The sequence below is a fragment of the Triticum dicoccoides genome, chromosome 5A (assembly GCF_002162155.2).
Source record: "Triticum dicoccoides isolate Atlit2015 ecotype Zavitan chromosome 5A, WEW_v2.0, whole genome shotgun sequence".
Lineage (NCBI taxonomy): Eukaryota > Viridiplantae > Streptophyta > Magnoliopsida > Poales > Poaceae > Triticum > Triticum dicoccoides.
The window spans coordinates 266,107,806-266,114,784 of record NC_041388.1 but is presented as its reverse complement, the minus strand read 5'-3'; positions in this window follow the sequence as shown (position 1 = coordinate 266,114,784).

Here is a 6,979-nt window from a genome sequence, read left to right as displayed (position 1 = left end):
TGCGGGGGTCGTCGGCGGCGATGGTGGAGCGGGGGAGGGTGCGGTGGGTCGTCGGGGGCGGTGGAGCTAGCGGGGGAGGGTGCGGGTGGGATCGAGATCGAGATGGAGGGGGAATCGAGATCGAGATGGAGGGGGGTCGAGATCGAGTGTCCTCATGACAATATTTTATCATATTGAATATGAAAAAATATCATCAAATTTGAAAAAATATTCATGAGTTCAAAAAGTGCCCATGAAATTTAAAAATATTCATGATATCAAAAAGTGCCCATGAAATACAACCGAGAAATGAAGACTACGATTTAAATACAGTCAATCTTAGCTAGCTATCTGTTCATAATCTTCTTGCCCTTCTTTTTCGCAAATGGAGTTCTTCTATGGAACAGACGTCCTTTAGGTAGGGTGGTCCTGCTTCTTCTTGTGGTGTATGTTGCTACTTCATCATCATCGTCATGTTCGATCTTCGGGTCGCCGTACTTGTCGAAGTCTTGCTCATTGGCTACTCCATCCATTCCGATGATCTTCCTTTTGCCTCTCCTCACGACAACACGACTGGGCTTTGACGGGTCGGTAATGAAGAAGCATTGGTCCACTTGGGAAGCCAGTATCCATGGCTCATTTTTCGCGGCGAAGTTTGCGCCCGCGGTCTTGGATTTGGCTTCGGGTATAACCATGGTGGTGAAATACCGGTCTTCTTTTAGGACGCTCTTGGCCCATCTGACACGGAACATCGGGACCTTCTCTCCAGCGTAGCTCAGCTCCCAGATCTCCTCGATCCTTCCGTAGTATTTGTCCTTGTCATTACCGGTGTAGGATCCATCGTTACCCTGGAGTTCTGATAACCATCGCTCTTTATGTCCTTGTCCTCGGTGTAGAATGTGTAGCCGTTGATATCGTACGCCTCATAGGTCATCAGGTTGTGCTCGGCGCCCTGTGACAAGGCGAATATGAGTTGTTCTTCCGCGGAAGAATCCTCATGTAAAGGGTACAACAGAAGCTTCTGCTTGAATTCGGATGTAACTTTTCGAGTAGATGATTTTTCATATAAAAAACTTTTTCATCCGAGTTCGTACGCAAAAGTTATGCCCATTTTACAAATTCTCGAGAGATTTCGCAAATAAATTCAAAATTCATATTTGTAAATTTTCACAACAACTAGACCACATATTACATGGGAAACTTATTTTCTTTTATTTTTTTGACATTTCCATCATTTTTGTTTATTTTTTTTAAAACTGAAAAGGCGGTCCAGGGGGGGTGCATTCGGTGGAAGTGGTGGCCAAGTTACTAATGGCGCACCGTGGGAGTGGTGCGCCATTACTAGTTCAACTAGTAATGGCGCACCACTCCAACGGTGCGCCATTAGTAGTTTTGAAAAAAATTAAAAAAATTCACTAATGGCGCACCGTGGGAGTGGTGCGCCATTACTAGTTCAACTAGTAATGGCGCACCACTCCCACGGTGCGCCATTAGTAGTTTTGAAAAAAAATTTAAAAAAGTTTTTTTACTAATGGCGCACCATGGATGTGGTGCGCCATTAGTATTTGGACACTAATGGCGCACCAACACATGGTGCGCCATTAGTATATAGTAATGGCGCACCACATGTCTGGTGCACCATTAGTGTCAATTCCATCTATAGCCCTTTTCCTAGTAGTGTCTGCAGCAAAGCATTTAGTAGCAAAGTAATATGATAGTAGCGGTAACAGTGGCAAAAGTAACGGTAGCAGTTTTGGTTTTATAGTGATTGTAACATTAGCAACGGAAAAATAAAATAAGAGGAGAACAATATATGAAAATCTCGTAGGCATTGGATCAGTGATGGAGAATTATGTCGGATGTAATTCCTCATGTAAAAGTTATAGCCTAGGGTGACACAGAACTAGCTTCAATTCATCAATGTAATATAGGCATGTATTCCGAATATAGTCATACGTGCTTATGGAAAAGAACTTGCGTGACATCTTTTGTCCTACCCTCCTGTGGCAGCGGGGTCCTAATTGAAACAAAGGATATTAATGCCTCCTTTTAATAGAGTACCGGACCAAAGCATTAACACATAGTGAATACATGAACTCCTCAAACTACGGTCATCACCGGGAGTGGTCTCGATTATTGTCACTTCGGGGTTGCCGGATCATAACACATAGTAGGTGACTAATGACTTGCAAATTATATATATCCCTCAAGGCAGCTTGTTTCTTATGAGCAGGGAAATATTTAGCAGAGAAGTAATAAATCATATCCTGGGGAGTACGCACATAATCAGGATCCAGAGAATTAAACCATATCTTAGCATCACCCTTTAATGAGAACAAAAATATTTTAAGGATATAAAGGTAGCGAGTTCTCTCATCATTAGTGAACAGGGTTGCTATATCATTTAATTTAGTAAGATGTGCCACAACAGTTTCAGATTCATAGCCGTGAAAAGGATCAGATTCAACCAAAGTAATTATATCAGGATCAACAAATAATTCATAATCCTTATCAGTAACACAGATAGGTGAAGTAGCAAAAGCAGGGTCAGGTTTCATTCTAGCATTTAGAGATTGTTGCTTTCATTTAGCTAATAACCTCTGGAGTTTGTATCTATCTTTGCAAGCTAAAATAGCTAAAGCAGCTTCTTTTTCAAAAACATAACCCTCAGGAATAACAGGTGATTCATTATTAGGGGAAGAGTCTTCATCATCACTTTCATCAATATTATCAGATTCAATATTTTCATTCTCTCTAACCCTAGCAAGTTGTTCATCAAGAACATCACCAAGTGGCACAGTAGTATCAAGCATAGAAGTAGTTTCATCATAAGTATCATGCATAGCAGAAGTGACATCATCAATAACATGCGACATATCAGAACGAATAGCAGAAGCAGGTTTAGGTGTCGCAAGCTTACTCAAAACAGAAGGTGAATCAAGTGCAGAGCTAGATGTCAGTTCCTTACCTCCCCTCGTAGTTGTGGGATAAATCTTGGTTTTTGGATCTCTCAAGTTCTTCATAATGATAAGCAGATATAAATCCCAAGTGACTCAAATAATAGAGCTATGCTCCCCGACAACGGTGCCAGAAAATAGTCTTGACAACCCACAAGTATAGGGGATCGCAACAGTTTTTGAGGGTAGAGTATTCAACCCAAATTTATTGATTCGACACAAGGGGAGCCAAAGAATATTCTCAAGTATTAGCAGCTAAGTTGTCAATTCAACCACACCTGGAAACTTAATATCTGCAGCAAAGTATTTAGTAGCAAAGGTAACAGTAGCAAAAGTATTGTTTTTGGTATTTTGTAGTGATGATAGCAATAGCAACAAAAAAGTAAATAAGCGAAGAATAGTATATGGAAAGCTCGTAGGCAATGGATCGGTGATAGAGAATTATGCCGGATGCGGTTCATCATGTAACAGTCATAACCTAGGGTGACACAGAACTAGCTCCAATTCATCAATGTAATGTAGGCATGCATTCCAAATATAGTCATACGTGCTTATGGAAAAGAACTTGCATGACATCTTTTGTCCTACCCTCCCATGGCAGCGGGGTCCTAGCGGAAACTAAGGGATATTAAGGCCTTCTTTTAATAGAGTACCGGACCAAAGCATTAACACATAGTGAATACATGAACTCCTGAAACTATGATCATCACCGGTAAGTATCTCAATTATTGTCACTTCGGGATTAATGGATCATAACACATAATAGGTGACTATAGACTTGCAAGATAGGATCAAGAACTCTCATATATTGATGAAAACATAATAGGTTCAGATCTGAAATCATGGCACTCGGGCCCTAGTGACAAGCATTAAGCATAGCAAAGTCATAGCAACATCAATCTCAGAACATAGTGGATACTAGGGATCAAACCCTAACAAAACTAACTCGATTACATGATAAATCTCATCCAACCCATCACCGTCCAGCAAGCCTACGATGGAATTACTCACGCACGGCGGTGAGCATCATGAAATTGGTGATGGAGAAAGGTTGATGATGACGATGGCGACGGATTCCCCTCTCCGGAGCCCCGAACGGACTCCAGATCAGCCCTCTCGAGAGGTTTTAGGGTTTGGCGGCGGCTCCGTATCGTAAAACGCAATGAATCCTTCTCTCTGATTTTTTTCTCTCCGAAACCAAATATATAGAGTTGGAGTCGAGGTCGGAGGAGCTTCAGGGGGCCCACGAGGTAGGGGGCGCGCCCCCACCCTTGTGGCTAGGGTGTGGGTCTCCTAGTCTTCATCTTTTGCAATGATTTTTTATTATTTCCGAAAAGATGTTCCGTGAAGTTTCTTGTCATTCCGAGAACTTTTGTTTCTGCACATAAATAACACCATGGCAATTCTGTTAAAAACAGCGTCAGTCCGGGTTAGTTCCATTCAAATCATGCAAGTTAGAGTCCAAAACAAGGGCAAAAGTGTTTGGAAAAGTAGAAATGACGGAGATGTATCAGTTAGTTCCATTCAAATCATGCAAGTTAGAGTCCAAAACAAGGGCAAAAGTGTTTGAAAAAGTAGATACGACAGATACGTATCAAACCCCCAAGCTTAAACATTTGTTTGTCCTCAAGCAATTCAGTTGATAAACTGAAAGTGATAAAGAAAAACTTTTACAAACTTTGTTTGCTCTTGTTGTTGTAAATATGTAAAGCCATCATTCAAGTTTCAACAAATATTATGAACTAACTATATTCACAATAACATTTAGGTCTCATATTTACTCATATCAATGGCATAATCAACTAGCGAGTAATAATAATAAATCTCGGATGACAACACTTTCTCAAAACAATCATAATATGATATAACAAGATGGTATCTCGCTAGTCCTTTCTCGGACTGCAAAACATAAATTCAGAGCACCTTTGAAGATCAAGGATTGACTAAACATTGTAATTCATGGTAAAAGAGATCCAGTCATAGTCATACTCAATATAAATTAATAGTAATGGATGCAAATGACAGCGGTGCTCTCCAACTGGTGCTTTTTAATAAGAGGGTGATGACTCAACATAAATGTAGATAGATATGCCCTTCGCAGAGGGAAGCAGGGATTTGTAGAGGTGCCAGAGCTTGATTTTGAAATAGAGATAAATAATATTTTGAGCGGTATACTTTCATTGTCAACATAACAACCGAGAGATTTCGATATCTTCCATGCTACTCACATTATAGGCGGTTCCCAAACAAAATGGTAAAGTTTATACTCCCCTCCACCAACAAGCACCAATCCATGGCTTGTTCGAAACAACGAGTGCCTCCAACTAACAAGAGTCTCAAGGAGTTTTGTTTGTAATTACTTTGATTTGATTTGCTTAAAGCATGGGACTGGCATCCCGGTGACCAGCCATTTTCTCGTGAGTGAGGAGCGGAGTCCACTCCTCTTGAGAATAACCCGCCTAGCATGGAAGATACAAACATCCCAAGTTGATACATGAGCTATTCGAGCATACAAAACAGAATTTCATTTGAAGGTTTAGAGTTTGGCACATACACATTTACTTGGAACGGCAGGTAGATACTGTATATAGGTAGGTATGGTGGACTCATATGGAATATTTTTGGGGTTTATGGAAGTGGATGCACAAGCAGTATTCCCGCTTAGTACAAGTGAAGGCTAGAAAAAGACTGGGAAGCGACCAGCTAGAGAGTGACAATAGACATGAACATGCATTAAAATTAATCAACATCGAGTGCAAGCATGAGTAGGATATAATTCACCATGAACAGAAATATCGTGGAGGCTATGTTGATTATGTTTCAACTACATGCGTGAACATGTGCCAAGTCAAGTCACTTAAATAATTCAAAGTAGGATACCAATCTATCATACCACATCACAATCATTTTAATAGCATGTTCGCACGCAAGGTAAACCATTATAAACTCCTAGCTAATTAAGCATGGCATAAGCAACTATAATCTCTAATTGTCATTGCAAACATGTTTATTCGTAATAGGCTGAATCAGGAACGATGAACTAATCATATTTACAAAAACAAGAGAGGTCGAGTTCATACCAACTTTTCTCATATCAATCAGTCCATTATATATCATCATAATTGCCTTTCACTTGCATGACCGAACGATGTGGATAATAATAATAGTGCACATGCATTGGACTAAGCTGGAATCTGCAAGCATTCAATACACAGGAGAAGACAAGGTAATATGGCTCTTGGTTAAATTAACAATAATGCATATGCGAGCCATTTAACATTTTCATCATGGTCTTCTCCTCTCAACCCCCAAAGAACAAGAAAAGAAATAAAACTATTTACACGAGAAAGCTCCCAACAAGCAAAAGAAGAACGAGAAATCTTTTTTTGTTTTCTTTTTGGGTTGCCTTGAGTTATATTTGAAGATTTTGTCCATAGGCTTTTCTTGGAGTCCATTTGTTGGTTTCAAGGAGAGTTTGTGATGATCAAGGTGCTATTCAAGGAATTATCTAAAGATTGCCCATGTGAGATATTGATCAAGACTAAGTCAAAGAGTGAATCAAGTTGATCAACACAAAAAGCGTAGAAGAAGTGCCGAGATGGATCAAGTGATCCCATGGTATGTTAAGCAGTATCGATTATGCTTTGTGTACTAACCCATGGTCTACGTGAGAGTTTTTGGTGGGGTTACTTTGTCATGTGCAAGTTCAAGTGGAGCATCACGAAGAGAAAAGTGCTAGAAGCTTGCCGTGAGATGTAGCGAGTAGTGGCTCGCCCATAATGGAGTATCGTGGAACAATCAACTAGTCTTCATTGAGCCAACGCAATCAAAATCGTCATCATCCATCTCAAGTGGGCTATGTGCAAGGCAAAGGTTTGCCCTTAATAGGTTTTCTATTTTACCGGTCTCGTGGTAGTAGTTGGGAGACCGGGTTATAGGATCGATTGTCATACTATCAAGGAGGGCTCTCAAGTGAGTAGCTTGATCATATCATTCGTAGAGAGCTCAAACCATTGCATGCTTGCATCATCTTTTTTGGTTCT